Consider the following 16,413-nt stretch of genomic DNA (forward strand, 5'->3'; position numbering starts at 1 on the left):
GCAGCACTGTTTGCAGACTGGGGCTTTTGGCAGGCTCAGCAGGGCAGAGATAGCCTGGACAATTCCTATTGACTTTTGAAAGCCAATAGAATTAGACTCTATTCAAGAGCGTCTATTCTATTGGCTTTCAAAAGCCAATAGAATAAACGGGAGTAGCACAGCTAAGGAAAAGGGGAAATGGTCATTCGACCCCAAATGGGGTCACGACCCACAGGTTGAGAACTGTTGCTGTAAAGTGACTGAGATCACTGACCTGTGTCAATGGAGATACATTAAGAACTAATTTGATCTGATCTACTTTGTAAACAGTGGTCTTAGGTTAAAGACTGAATCTGTTTCAGCTTTTAACCCAATCCTATTTTCAGTTCAGTTTAGCTCAGAAATGGAACCATTTAAAATCAAAACCTGACTTTTATTGCTACTGAGAGATGTAAACTTATCTGCGAAACAAGCAAAGTGTGGTTAAACAAGGACAATCCTTTCTAGGGTTGTAATGGGAGTAAAGTTAAAGGAAGGGGGCAAGACAGGTTCCCATGTCTGAGTGAAGAAGCAAGTTTGATTTAAAAAAAAATATCCCTATTTCTCATTTGTTCTAGTCTCCTATCTCAAAATGGTAGTTTCCTCAAAAGTTCAGAGGGAATTTCAGAAATCTACATACCATCTGTTTCTCAAGCATTGATTTCTAGGTTCTGCAAAGACAAATATGTGTTGATTGAATGTGTGACTTTAAATGACTCCACGGATAAGAATAAGCCAAGGATCCAGCTACAGAGATCCTTCTCCAGTCCAGATCACTTGGCAGGATCTTCTGCTTGCAAGCTGGGTGTTGTCTTGTGCTACGCCTGCACTCCACTCCTACCCTTCAGACCTGCAGAGACACCCAGTGCGAGGTTGTTGCTGAGGCACAAAGCACAGCAAATGGCGATGAGCCAGGCTTAAGTCTATTGTCCTCTTTATTTACCCAACTGAATTGCTGGAGACTTAGCAGTTTGCTAGATTACATAATGAGCCAATGTTTTGTGTTTGCACAACATGCTGAACTCTATGAAGCGTCAAGCAAACCGACTTTCAAAGAACAAATCTGTGCTAAAACAGAGGTCACCATGTTGTGCAGATACATCTGCTAGTTTTTTAACTGAGTTGGTCAAGCATGTTTTATAAACTCAGCCAAGCTCCATCAGGCATTCCATACCCAAATGGTTCCAAAATATACATGCATCTCTACTGTACTTTCATTTATTTATGATTAAAAAATATACAAATAGTCCTCAACTTATGACTGGGTGCTTAACAACTGTGTGAAGTTACAGCAGATCTACTTGGGAGCTATGTATGACCTGGATTTGAAGTTCCAACACTCAATTCCTCCCCCACCTCCCCCAAAGTAGTCATGTAATTGAACTGTGGATGTTTGACAACATGGCTGCATTTACAGTATTTGCAGCATCCCACGGTCACATGACCATATTTTTGCAAGAGTTTTGCTGAAAACCAGCACTTATTTTCATAATGAATCATTGTTCCAATTAACAACAGTGGGTATTTCATTATTCACTATGAGTGTTGCCAAAATTGAAAGTAAATGCTGGGTTTTGGAGAAAACGTCGTAAATCGTGGTCATGTGACTGCAGAATGCTGCAAATGTCCATAAATGTGGGCTGGTTATGAGGGACTAGAAATGCATGACCGTGCTGGGGGGGGGTGCTGTCAAAAGTTTGGAATTGGGTCATGAATACTTTTTTTGGGGGGGGGCGGGTCTGTCTTAACTTTCAATGATCGCTAAGTGATCCATTGCAAGTCAAGAACTACTGTACCTGTCAAAACTAAACGAAAGGGATACAATGAAACAGTCATTATTTGATCAGTATTAAAGCAGCACGGTGGCAAGGAACGTTGTGTTTTATGTACAAGGTTGCTGGTTCAAAACGCAGCAAAATATTTTAAGAGCCAGTCTGGTACGGTGGGTTAAGCTTTGGACTAGAACAGGGGTAGGCAACCTTGGCTCTTTTATGACTCGTGGACTTCAACTCCCAGAATTCCTGAGCCAGCCATGCTGAGGGGAAAGGGAGAGGTTTCCAAGCTGAGCCATGCTGGCTCAGGAATTCTGGGAGTTGAAGTCCACGAGTCATAAAAGAGCCAAGGTTGCCTACCCCTGGACTAGAAGGAGGGAGACCCAGGCCTTAGTCCCCTTTCAGTGACAGAAGCTCACTGGAGGACTTTGGGCTGGTCACTGTCTCAGCCCAACTTCTTCCTCAAGGTTGGTGCTGCAGGGGAAAAAAAAAGAGCTCCTCTACAAAAGGTGGCATATCAGGCAAATAATAATTCAAACTAATGAAAGAAAAAAAGGATAGGGATTCAAGAACAGGAGTTCTCACCTTTCTAGCTAGAAAGTTGCCAGCATTCATTGACTGAGTTCAAACATTATGCTAAGCCATGATTTATTTCATCATGATTTGACCAAGCAACAGTAGCTGGCTTTACTTACACCCATAAGACTTAAATCATAGGTTAAATTCATCTAATCCCTTAAATTAAAATCCAACTAGCTACATGGCCTGAACCAAGTCATCAGGGACTGAGTCACTAAATCTCATTTAGTTTTAGTCACTAAAACTTTGAACTGCAGACACTGAAACTGGATGCAAAATACTGACAGACATTGAAGACAGATTAAGAGAAAAAGGATGTATCTGGACACATGTTCAGCCCCAAAATTTGTTCTCTGAACTAACCTATGCAAATACTCCCCTCTTTAGCCCCAAGCATTCTTGATTTCAGATTTTTATTTTAGGAGGAAGAAAGTGATTTTATTCTCACTATTGTGAAAACACTGGGAGTCAGGAGACCTTGCTGACTTACTGCAACTCACCTGAAGATTTAACAGTGCACCCCATTTTTATTTCCACCCATTGCTTGGATATTGTAGATTCTGCTGGACTAAGAATATTCAAGCCTGGGATATATGTGTCATCACCATAAACATGGGCAAAATGCATTTTCTCTGATGCTGATTGATCACAACCTATCCCTTGCAATCTGGGAAGCAAGGACTTTGTAGTCAGAAGGAATGCTAAAATAAAAATCTAGGAAAACTGCATAAAAATTTGATCTTCTACCCATCCAAATTAGACAAGGCACTACATTTTGGAGGTGGAGTCTCAATTTTTCCTTCACACACACAAAAGTATTATCAGCAGTGTCCACTTTTTCCTAAATTGCAAATGGAAAATATATGAAAGGCACCATGCTAAATTAACTTGACAAAGCTTGACTGCTGAGAGAGAATTAGTCTAAGCCTAGGCTTTCACCAGTGTACACATTTGGGTATTTTACTGCCTTTGAATGGTTATCTGAGTGTTTAGAGGTGGTATATTGTAGACACACATGCTTCCATTATTGCATAGAGTAGCATCTCTGAACAGAAATTGCCTCAAAATGGCCACTAAGTGGCAGCAAACAGAAAAGAAAGAGAAGGCTGGGGGTTTAAAATGTAGATACAATTGGTAAAAATGGACAATGATGGAAATATACTGGCTCTATATTAAAATTTATGAAAAAGCTTTGCTCCCCTCAGTCACAATCCATTTTCCAGTCTAATAACAAGCTAATCCAACAGATTATAGGAGAGACCCACAATCCTTGAATGCTATCCTAAATGCTATCCTATCCTTAGACTGTATTTCAAATTTATAGCTAGCAAATGGCTTATATAGCACCTTTGTAGTTCTTTAAAGCAGCTGTATCTTTTTCAGAAATTACACAGAAAAAGAAAGAACTCCCAGAAGCTTTTTCTTTTTGATTGTGGTATGTGATGTATCCCTAACTCTTAATAATAATGGATATTTTTTTGTAATATGACTCAACAAAATTAAATCTTATGTGTGCTCCAGTCGTCATACGATTCAAAACACAAATATTAACTGGACAATAATCACAGAAAACATGGGGAGGCAGACAAAGGATTTATTTCTTCTTTAAGTCTTAAATGAGCTGTAAATTCATAGCAGTGTCAGTAGCCATAGTAACTTTAAAATGGTGAGATTTGCCTCACACAAATGGCAAGACACAATGGTTGTGCAGTTTAGATGTGAGGACACAAACTTCATTCTTTTGACTATGGCTTGTTACGATACCTAGGTTAGTATTATGCATCATTTAAGACACTGTAGATGGACAGCCATGTTAGTCTATGTTAGTCTAAATTGTACTGAAATGTATCTGATGAAGTTGGATGCAAGTTCATGCTTTTGAATAAATTTTGTGAGTCGGAAAAGGTGTCACTGACTTAGAGCTAAAGCGAAACAAATCCTCATTCTAAAGCAAAATCCATATCAAAAACTATCAGCCAAGGCCCCAGAAGTGCCTGCAAGCTTTCAATCTCTCCAGGACTACTGTGATGTGGACTCCATAGTGTCTGCATTTTATAAAGCACGTATGAATAGGTTACGTGTCACAGATTTCAGTTTGCAACTGGGTTCTGCCTGCAAGATGACTGGACGAATTTCCTTGGGCAAGGTTCAACCCCCGGCGTTCCATCCACTAGCAACCAATAGGAAGGCTCATGCCCGTCTGTAGGAGCCACTCACGAAGCCCGTTTGGAGCTAGAGCCGCATTTTTTTTTTTTTTTTTTATAAACTGGTTTGCAGTTTACGTTTTCTTCTGGCCCCAACTGGGCCGTTCGTTTTCTTTGTTCACACGTGTGAGCAAAAATCAGTTGGCTGCAACTGTTTTTTATTTCAAAATAAAGCATAAACTCAGATCTCAATGCGCGAAGATCAGGCTGAGAAAACATAGAAACAAAGGGCTCATTTTTAAGGTGACCAACTTTTTTACAATGAAAAGGAGGATACAAATAAATTGAAGAAAAAAATATTGTAAACAAAAGAAACGTTTTATTCATTGCAATAATAATACAGACAACTTGCATGTGCAAAGTTTGTCAGCCGGGTGTTTTGGCACGCTCAGCAGCAATTCCTATTGGCTTTCGAAAGCCAATAATGGGAGTAGCACAGCTCATAAAAAAGTTGAAAAAAAAAAAACCATCAAAAAAAGGTGCCGGAACGCCGTTCTGAGCGTTCTATGAGGGGGGAAAAAAAGCCCTGCAGATTAGTCTTCAAATATCGAAAAGGAGGACATGAAGGAGGACACTTTTCGAGGGAGGACAGAACTTACAAAAGGACCGTCCTCCCTAAAGGAGGACAGTTGGTCACCTTATTTATAAAAACGCATTTTTCAGAAATAGGTGGGGCCTAATCCAGCATATCATACTTTTTTAATTTTAAAAAGTGGCGAGGGGTAGAAAAGCGAAACCTATTTAAAATGCTCGGTTACTGCGTTGCTTGATCAAGAAATTAAAAATAAGGCTTTAAAAAAAAAATCTCCTTCGAGCCGGAATCGAACCAGCGACCTAAGGATGACTGACTCCAGCAAGCCTCTACAGTCCTCCGCTCTACCAGCTGAGCTATCGAAGGAACATGGCAACTAGCCTGGGTCATTTCCTATGTATTTTGTTAGGAAGTGCTGGGTTGTTTTTTCCTGTTTCATTTCCTTTAATTTTTTTAATCCAAGTATGTTCCTACAGCCATACAGTATATATTTTCTAATTCTAAAACCAGCTCACAGTCCAACCATGACTAATAAACCTGATGCAAGTAATCTGAGAAAATATAAACAGATAGTTTTGGTTGTGCGCAGAATTTTACTCCGATTCATTTGCGTTTTTTTTAATGCAATAAATAAATACAGGATTCGGGAGACAAAGAGCACGGCTGGCATTGGCAGATGATTTGAGCTCCGGGAGATCACATTTTGGGAACCACAAGTCGAGAAAGGACGAGCCTACTGAACAGCCTGCAGGGAAAAGATTTCAAAAGTGCCCAAGACAATGCAACAAGTATATTTGAAGAGATCCAAGTGAATAATCCATCCAGATTCCCGGGACCAAACTTTTAATAGCTGAACAGCCAAACTGCACTTCGATCATCCAACCACTTAACCGGTTGCCATTCCAGCCTTTCCCCAGCAGAGGGCGTGGCGTCAACAAGCAGAAAGCCTCCGTGTCTTCCACGTGCTCGAGTCATAGGATCCCGCGAACTGCCTGGGCGAGCTGCCCTAAAGGTGCTGGAGGGCCTGGAAAGATCTGGGGCCCCTTCCAACTTTTTCAAAGTTTAGGCTTTCCTGGCATATATCACGCTTGCTTGGAAGTGCATATCAGTTTCAGTGATGTTTTTCAACCATATCCCTGAACTAAGCTTAAAGAGCAGCGCTGTCTGCTCCCTTTGTACCGAATCCCCACGGACCGTCTTAAATTTGGGGGTATTTCCTCCGATGACACCCCCCCTAAAGTCGTATGCTGGGGTTGCAAAGGGCCAACTCCTCTATACGGGACTGAGCAGCCTTCTATTCTCCCTTCCCTTTTTTCATTTAGCTAGGTGGTAGGATTGCGCTATTATTAAGCAGTTTCAAGTTTATTAGATAGTTTTTGGGAGGAAGGCGGACAGGAAGAGATTGCTCAGTAGAGGTGTATACATTTCGATGAGTTAAGAATCCCAGTCCCCAATTGCAAAGGTCTCCCTCTTATGTTTCAAGGGTCCCATTTCTTCATACTTTCTGAAGGCAGCTTCTTCTGAATTGGTTTGCTTATTTGGGCCAGAAGCATTACAATTAAAATAAGGCATACTATATGACTTAAAATATAAAATACAAGATTAAACTATGTACAAATTAAGCAGTTCTTGTCCAGAAACTAGCAACATTGTGTTCTGTCCCACTGCCATGAGGTCCTCGAGTATACACCGTTCAGGACACAAAGGGCAGGTATACTGTATGTGTTGTCTGCATGTCACCACAATCGCAAAGAACAGAAGCCATTGGATAGCCCCATTTGTTCAGAATGTCTCTGGATCTTGTACCTGTTGAAGGAAAAGTCTTCATCATGGTTCAGTCCAAGCTGGGGATAAACAACATGGTGACTGCTTTAGAAAGAAGGTTGCAGTTTATTGAAGAGAAGAGCCAGAAAGAAAGATGGCTCTGGAAGAAAAAAACAGCACATGTAGGGAGTGGGGTTTTATACCCTCTGGGGCTCTTGAGGTTGTTTCCTGTTCCTGTTTTAGGCTTTGTATTTCCTGTGTCATGTATTTTGACCTGAGTCTGGGTGTGCCCTTTGGCATCTGTGGGTTAATCCTATTATGTCCTGTCTTAGAGTTTGGGTGGGGTATGTAAATTTTAGGTGTCTTTGTCTTCCTAAATTTCTAGCTGGGGGCCTCCAACCTCCCTGGATTATTTACATTTCCACAGATCTGGCTTCTGCTTGGGGGAGAGAGACTTGGGACTATTAAGAAAAACTGGGCATGCTTTTCTGCCTCTTTAAGATCATTTTAGGAAATATATTTTTCTGCCCTTTTAATATTTCCTTCTCTGGGGGGGGGCTGACTTCCCACATAATTGTGCACAGTCTATTTAACTATTTTCATACTTCCCAGCTGTCATCAGACCCAAGAGCCAGCTCCTCAGTGGGTTCGATACAGTGTGGATCTGAATTGGTGATGGACTGAATTGTTAGTTTGAATTGGTGATTGACTATCAAATGGCAGAGATCCTTGTGGTTCATAGCTGATATACTGAGGGGAAAATTTTTGAAGGCGCATGATTGCGCATGACTGCGCCTTTTTAAAATTGGCCCTGGCGTTTTTGCTAATTGGACCATCAGAAGACAAGACAGAGAGATTGACGCTTTCCTCTGTTCATCTCCCCTATGACCATTTCTCATAACCTAAAAGAAGCATATTTGCAACATTTCCTGTGAGAGACTGTCATTTCCCGTTGAACACCTGCATGCGATTAGAGAATTCTGAGGTGTTGGATGCACAATTAACCCAGAGTGATTGCTGGGCTTGCTGGTTAGCACTCAATTTTTGCAAACCCTGTAATAGAGACTAGAAATGCAACCTGTTGTTCATTGCAATGGGAAATCAGCTCTCTGTGTATGTGTGTTGCTTTCCCAGGATTCAGCTGGAATAACCATGTGCCAAAAGATAACATGTTTTGATTTTTTAAAAAAGAAACCAATAGCAACTTTAAAAAAAAAATCCAATTTGGACAGAAAGATGAAAAATCACCAGGGCTTGGAATATATCTGTGTCTTTATAATCTCATCTATTGCTTTGAGTTTTGTCCTAAATAAGATTTGCACAGAATGGGAATATTTAAATATCTGCACAATTCTAGATTTCGATGGTTATAATTCTTTATGAACCGGTGTAACATACATTGTTTTGAACACCCAGGAATAAAGCTCAAATATATCCTGACACCCCCTTTCTTAGCAAAGATAGCACTTGGATACAACTCAGTCAGTGATCATTAATTAGACTTTGTGATTAATCCTTTAATATTATCTTTATCCAAGTTTATGCTCCAACCACTGATGCAGAAGAGAAGGAGGCTGATTAGTTTACCAAGTTCAACCTGAAAGCAGTAAAATATATAAGCAGGTTCTCCAGCTTATGCTCTGGTACTGGAATACTGAAGTTGGAAATATGTAGGAGGAAAGTAGTTGGACTATATGGCCTAGGTAACCAAAATTAAACCAGAGAGTGACTTACCACTTTCTGCCAATTCAATTTATTACTAACAGTCTTCAAAGAACCCAAATGATGTCTATATACATGGATATCACCAGATGGCGTATAATCACGCTGATTATATTATTACCACAAGGAGATGAAAGAGTTCAGTAATAGCAAAGACATGACTAAGGATTGATTGTGTAACAGATCATCAGCTGATAAAAATCAAGCGCAAGCAGGAAGAAACAGCCAATTATTTTTCATGATATGATCTTGAGCATATGACCCATCATTTTCAGGAAATTACTTTGAAGTTCTGAGTCTCACTGGTAAGGTCCAGAGTTTAGTTACATTATTTACACTAACCTCTAATATAGAAGATACATTTAGAACTGATCATTACTAATTCAAAAGGCCCTAGGAATTGATGAAATGTCTACAGAAGTATGGCAAACAACAGAAAAAAGCAAACTAGGCCAGCAAATCTAAAGAATGACACAATGGCCAACAGATTAGAAGAGATCAGCCTACATAGCAATTTCATAAAAAGGAGATTTTACGCAGTGCATAAACTGTCATGCAATAGCCTTAATTCCAACTACTAGCAAAACAATGCTTATGAAAATTCAACACAGATTAGAGCTGTAATGGAAAGAGCTATGCTCAATCTGGTTTTATATAAAGCCAAAGAACAAGAGACATTATTGCTGATGCATGCTGGATAATTGAAAAAGTCAAAGAATAACAAACAAACAAAAAGTCACTGATTACACAAAGGCCTTTCCTTGTGTCAGTTAGTTGGAATGTCCTTAGGAAAATGTAAATCCTAGATTTCATTGTTCTCATGGACCTATACATAGGATAAGAATGCCAGCAAAACAGGCTGGTTCTTCATCACCAAAGGATGTGAGACAAGGCTAGATATTCTCTCATTTATTCAACCTTTATGGTGAATATATATTGAGAAAAGATCAATTAAAAAAAGACCAGTGTGGCTTTAAAACTGGAAGAACCTGTTTTATGCTAATGACACTATTCTCAATAGCTGAAAATGCAAAGTAACTGCAGATACTGGTAATGAGAATCAAGGAGCACAGTGAACAACAACAACAACAACAAAACCCAGAAGATATTAACAGACTAACAGAGTTGGAAGGGACCTTGGAGATCTAGATCTCCAGAGCTTTTCAACCTTTTCACATATTTTACCACTTTTAGGACATGACAATATTTGAGTATCACCAGTGCTTAGCAAGGTGTCAAAAACTTGATGACTAAAAAAAGGGGGGGATTTGGGGCTTTACTGGTTAGATTCCTTTGTTGTTATAGAAATGGCTAGTTTATAATATTATGGAAAAGTAAAAAGTTGAGGTTCAATGTTAATGATTCCTTCCTACTGCAACAGTGGAACTCAGAAATCAATGCCTTTTCTTTTCTTTTTCCCTTCTCCCCCTCACTTTTCCCTTTTTCTCTCATCCTTTGCTTGCAACCCCCTCCCTCACCCTTTGCTAGCAAAAGCCTCTAGCTTGCTCTTATTCACTCACACGTGGCTCGTGGCTCGCGCAAGGTTCTCTCATTCACTCACACATTGCTCGCAAAAGCTCTCATTCACTCACATGTTGCTCACACAAACTTCTCTCGCTTTCATTCACTCACATGTTGCTTGCACAAGCTCGCTCATTCACTCACGTTGCTCTCAAAAGCTTCTCTCTCTCATTTTCACACATTGCTTGCACAAGCTTCTCTTGTCTCATTCACACATTGCTCGCAAAAGCTTCTCTTGGTCTCATTTACACATGGCTCGCACAAGCTTCTCTCTCACATTTACTCACACATTGCTCGCAAAAGCGTCTCTCGTCATTCACACGTGGCTCATACAAGCTTCTCTCTCACTTTCACTCACACATTGCTCGCACAAGCATCTCTTGCTCTTTCACTCACATGTTGCTTACACAAGCTTCTTGCTCACTCATGTTGCTCGCAAAAGCTTCTCGCTCTCATTCTCACACATTGCTTGCTTCCATTCACTCACATGTTGCTTGCACAAGCTTCTTGCTCATTCACTCACATGTTGCTCGCAAAAGCTTCTCGCTCTCATTCACTCACACGTTGCTTGCAAAAGCTTCTCTTGCTCTCATTCACTCACATGTTGCTTGCACAAGCTTATCTCACTCCCATTCACACGTTACTTGTACAAGCTTCTCTTGCTCCCATTCACTCACGTTGCTCACACAAGCTTCTCACTCCATTCACTCACATGTTGCTCACAAAAGCTTTTCTTGCTCCCATTCACTCACACATTGCTTGCAAGCTTATCTCACTCCCATTCACTCACACGTTGCTTGCACAAGCCCCTCACTCACTCTTTCATTCACTCTTTGCTCACAAAGGCCATTCACTCTCTCACCGCTTCGCTAACAAAAGCCTCCTCTCTCTTTCTCCATGTTTTTTTTCTCTCCCGCCAAAACCTCCTTTTATAGCTTCTCCTCTACCCTCCTCCTCTTCTCTTCTTGGGTGTGCCAGAAGCTCCAACCAGCATCAGCCGCGTGCATACATCCCGGGGCTTCTGCTGAGCCCTGCAGCTCCAGCAGGTCTCCAGGCTTGCGTGGCACCGCTTTAGCTCATTCCCTCCCCCACTACACTTGGCTAGAGGTTGTGTATTACCTGCCAGGTGCTACAGTACCACCAGTTGAAAAGCCCTGTTCTAGTCGAATATTAAATATGTGTGTGTGTGTGTGTGTGTGTGTCAGTGGTGAATATTTTCTGCTTTTTAAGTTTGGCTGAGGTTGGTTGTTTTCTTGTAGACATTTTATTTCCAAACTGACAGGGCAAGCCACTAGTTTATAAAATGATAGCACACCCCACTCTCTACTAGAACTGATGATGTTACCTAGTTGGGTAATGGAATGTTTGCAAGAAAAACCAAGCTCAGAGAGCACAAGGACCTCACAGTTCAACTCTGAGCTATGAATATTCTCTTCTCTAAATTTGACTATCTACAGAAAAGGAACCAGAAATCAAGAAATATGTCACAAATTAGGTACATAGCAATAAAAGATTTTTTTGAGGATTTTGAGGAAACAGGAACAAGTACTTTGAACTTTCATATTGGAGAAGATTCCTGAGAATACCATGAAAAGTCAAGATAAGTGTATCATAGAATAAATCAACCCATATTTCTTACTCAAAGCACAAATGACCAGACTCAAATTATTCTATTTTGGAACATTTGCAAAAACCTGAAAATCTAGGGAAGTCCTTGGTGCTCTCTGAGCTTGTTTTCTTGTAGATGTTTCAGTACCCAAACTAGGTAACATCACCAGTGCTAGAAAATCTGTTTGCCTAGGCCAGGGGTAGGCAACCTCGGCTCTTTTATGACTCGTGGACTTCAACTCCCAGCATAGCTATGCTGACTCAGGAATTCTGGGAGTTGAAGTCCACGAGTCATAAAAGAGCCGAGGTTGCCTACCCCTGGCCTAGGCCTTTCCTGAGGGGAACAAAGCCCTCACTTCATCATGCTTGCTACCTTTTATCTTTATTTGTTATGTTTCATTGATTTTATTGTAAATTTCCTCCAGAGTCATTGAAAGTCAGGCAACATGAAGTTTGAATACTAGTAATTATAATGTAACACCATCAGATATCCACATCTGCCTATCCCCATTTCCTTGGGAAGAACTCAGTAGATGGACAAAAATGCCAAATCCAGTCTGAACATCTGGTTGATGTGACAAACAATAATAACAACATAATAATGGTGGAAGAAGAAGACTAGCCACAAGATGGATGGACTTGATTGCAGCGACTGTCTGTATGATCACTAGCAGTCAACAAGAGTTTGATAACACATATGTAACTCCATTAAAGGAATGTGCATGAATCTGTGTAACGATGGACAATTGCTCTAAAATCAAGATTTCCTATCAGAAGTCAGCCAAAGGGACATAAGCTTATCAGAAACTCACAAATGGCTATCCCATGACTTTGGGACACTGCAACCATCATAAATGTGTACCAGTTGTGAACTACCTGGATGATGATGATATCAATTGTGGACACTGAGACAGTCATTAAGTTGGAAGACTGGTTGTAAAGCACTGCTGTAAATTTGAATAGTGGCTAAACTGAGCAGTCATTAACTGAGGACTACTTGTAGGTCAACTGGTCCCCTCTATGATTAAGGGAGAGAAATCTGTTGCTCTCCTGGTGTGGACTGTAGTCCTTGCCAGTAATTAACTGTGGCAGACAAAGAGCTGAGCCTCTTTATTTGGAGGATTACCAGTCTTTCCTTTGTAATCCAGATTAGTTTTCTCCAATCTGGCAACTTCCAGATATACATATAGCAGAGATGGCGAACCTTTTAGAGATTGAGTGCCCCAAAACTGCTCCACCCCTGCACCGCCCCCACCCACCCGCAGGGCCACCCACGCAGATAGCCCAGACGGCCCAGCAGCGCTTATGGTGGCCACGCCCTCCTCCCGTGTCCTGCAGCATCAACTTTTTGAGATGGGGCACAAGGGCAGAGTCTTGTCCCCACTGCCCAGCTGCCATGTCCTTGGCTGCACTGCTCCAAGCGGTCCGTGCCTGGGGGCTCCTTCAGGGGCTGCTGGTGTGGAAGGGGCCATGGGGGGGAGGTGGGGCTGGGGCAACGGCACGTGTGCCCACAGAGAGGGCTCCGAGTGCCATCTTTGGCAATCGTGCCATAGGTTCGCCACCACTGACATATAGCCTCAATTTAGCAGTGGTCTTGCTGGCTAGAAATTCTGGCAGTTGAAGTCTGCACATCTGAAGAACACCAGTTAAGGAAGGCTGATCTGTATGTTTCACTCCATCAACTTCAACAAGTCCTGCTAATGGTAAGTGTAAAAACGAAACTCCAGAGGACATCCAACTGCCTACCTTTGAAAAGATAGGGAAGGCTAGGGGAATAAGTCACCACAAGTATGCTCTACAAGTAATAGCACCCAAAAAAGGTTTCTTGGTCTCCTCAATATACGAGGGCAATTCGGAAATAAACCTGTTTGGTTGTCAATGACAGGCACTTGCAGATACAGAACTTTTATTCTGCACATTAGAAAACTACAACATTACATTACTTTTTGACATAATCGCCATTCAAATTGAGGCAGTTGTCATAACATCTTACATGGTTTAAATTCCTTAGTAGTAGTTGCTCGGCGCCAAGTCTGGACTGTGTGGGAGGGTGATCAAAAATATCCCAATGGAACTGCTTCAAAAGTTCTTGGGTGTGTCTAGCGGTGTGTGGGTGAGCATTATCGTGAACCAACACCACACCGGAAGTCACCGGAAGTCATGCCCCGATGCTTGTTAAGGACAGCTTGTCTGAATTTTTGTAACCTTTCACAGTAGACTTCTGAATTGATGGTTGAACTACCCTCCATGAACGTCACTAGCAGTACTCCTTTGGCATCTTCACATTTGGTGGGATTTCCTATGGCACCACTTCCGGTGTGGTGGTGGTTCATGATAATGCTTGCCCGCGCACCACTAGACGCACCCAAGAACATTTGAAGCAGTTCTGTTGGGAGGTTTTTGATCACACCCCCATAGCCTGGATTTGGCGCTGAACAACTACTAAGAAATTTCAAACCTTGTATAAGATGTTATGACAAGTGCCTCAGTTTGAATGGCGATTATGTCAAAAAGTAATGCAATGTTTTAGTTTTCTAATGTGTATAATAAAAGTTCTGCATCTGCGAGTGTCTGTCATTGATAACCAAATGGAGGTTTATTTCCAAATTGCCCTTGTATATTCAGAGCCTGTCCTGTTCAAATCATAGCAATGATCCAGTGGAGAAGCAATTGCCCATAGAAAGCCCAGATCCCACATAGGAGCAATCTTCTGAAATGCAGCTGTTTTAGGTTAGTGAGCAGAATGGAAGAGTATGGCTTCATTTCTAGTGAATGTCTAATCTTGCCATTTCTTATAATATATCCCAGAAGTTTTCAATCTTTTCAGACACGGTATTCACCTTTTATCCAACCCTCCAAATGAAATCCAGGCTCCTTGTTTGAAAAAAGAACAAGCAAACAAAACTAGACGTTCTTTCTCTCAAAAATATTGCTAGTTGTCAGCAAAAAGTATCGTAACATCTGCTTGGAGAACTTCTCTCTGGGGCTTAGTTTGAGACGGTGAACATGGAAAAAGAGAGGTGCACTTTAGCTCCTGCAATTTCTTAGGCATATGATTCTCTCTTTTCTCAGTACTGCCAGAAAGTAATATAATTTTCTCTCTTTTGCAAACGGTTGGTTGACACAGAATTTGTAAACTATTCTTCAGTTTAATTGTTAATCAGCTTGAACCTGCCACCTGGCAGAGTAAAAATGCCTGAGGATAAAAAAATCAATCAGCATTGCACAACTACTTGTCCTTCGGATGTTCTTTTTCAGAGTATATTAGCCTATTGCCAAATTTTTAATACGCAATGCCCACATCTGTATTTATATAAGGCTAAGGCACTTTCTGAGAGCCTTGAAAGCAGTGCCACAGTGGTATTTTTCCTGAAAAACCAGTAAGGAAGAATGGCAATCCTCTACTAGTAGCTTGCACTAGTACCCTTTTACCAGTTGCTGCTGCTCCACAAGATTCTGCAAATAATTTAAAAAAAAAATTTGGAAAAAAGTATCAGAAGCCAAACAAATGCAGCATCTGGATTGTTCCATTTGAAATTGAATAATCAAGAAATAATTCCACAAAAAGCTAACCAAGTGGAATTGTGTTGCATTTGCAATACCAAAATAAATAGCAACATTCATTTGAAATAAATGCTAATTAAAAAAAAGTGCCTAGAACTTGAGCAGCTTAAAATTTGGGAATTTCAGAAAGCAGTAATTTTTCAATTTCCTAAGGCAGCAAACTGCGTATCCTCACCAATTAAGAGGTTGGCGGAAATCTAAGCGGTTTTGAGATAGAAGATATCTTTTTTTGCTTAACAAAGCAACAGCAGCTGCCCAGAAAAGAAGAAATCATTGGTGTCCTAATGCATCCTTCCATATATTTTGTTCAAATACATCAGTACAGAAATGTAAGGAAGCTTCCAGGAGCTTTGACAGCTGGATTACATAATAATGCTAATAATAATATAGGGCTTTGCATAAATAGAGGATAGCAAGGTAGGAAGCAGGGATTGGAAAGAGAGAAAAGGGGGGTGATTGCTTTTGAAAAGCGTTGGGGAAATATCAGCAGGGAAAGTGATGGTCCTGGGACTTCCATCACCGAACACTTCTTGTTGCTGTAGGGCAGAGTCTCTCAACCTCAGCAACTTTTAAGATGTGTGGACTTCAGAATTTCCCAGATTCCTCCTGATCTATTCTTATAAACCTGGAGGTGGAATTGAAGAATTAGAACACTTGGACCATTGAGTCTAACCCTCTGCTCAGTGCAATCCAAACTCTAAAGCAGTGATGGTGAACCTTTTAGAGACCGAGTGCCCAAAAACTGCCCCCCACCCCCATCCCTGCTCCGCCCTGCCTGCTAGGCCACCCACCCCCTCCATGGCCCGCCACAGATCACCCAGGCAGTCCAGCAGCACCATGGTGGCCACGTCCTCCACCCGTGCCCTGCAGCATCATCTGCGTGCGATGGGGCGCAAGGGCGGAGTCTTGTCCCCGCTGTCCAGCTACCATGTCCTTGGCTGTGCTGCTTTGCGTGAGCTGCGCCTGGGGGCGACTCTTCTCCTGGGGGGGGGTGCTGGTGAGGAGGCTGTGCTGGGGTGACGGTGTGTGTGCCCACAGAGAGGGCTCCGAGTGCCACCTCTAGCACGCGTGCCATAGGTTCGCCACCACTCTCTAAAGCATCCTCAAGAGATGATTGTCCACTGCTTCT

The 16,413-nt window shown here is 41.5% G+C and overlaps 1 non-coding gene across 1 annotated transcript; it reads right to left on the bottom strand.

Annotated features, from left to right (window-relative positions):
* Positions 1-5,379: 5,379 nt before the first annotated feature.
* TRNAY-GUA lies at positions 5,380-5,471 on the bottom strand. The gene is given in 2 exon segments: positions 5,380-5,415; positions 5,435-5,471. It is a non-coding gene; the product is annotated as a tRNA-Tyr (tRNA).
* Between the last annotated feature and the right edge of the window lie 10,942 nt (positions 5,472-16,413).

This window comes from Crotalus tigris, unplaced genomic scaffold, assembly GCF_016545835.1.
Source record: "Crotalus tigris isolate CLP2741 ecotype Arizona unplaced genomic scaffold, ASM1654583v1 scf7180000019189.1338056, whole genome shotgun sequence".
Lineage (NCBI taxonomy): Eukaryota > Metazoa > Chordata > Lepidosauria > Squamata > Viperidae > Crotalus > Crotalus tigris.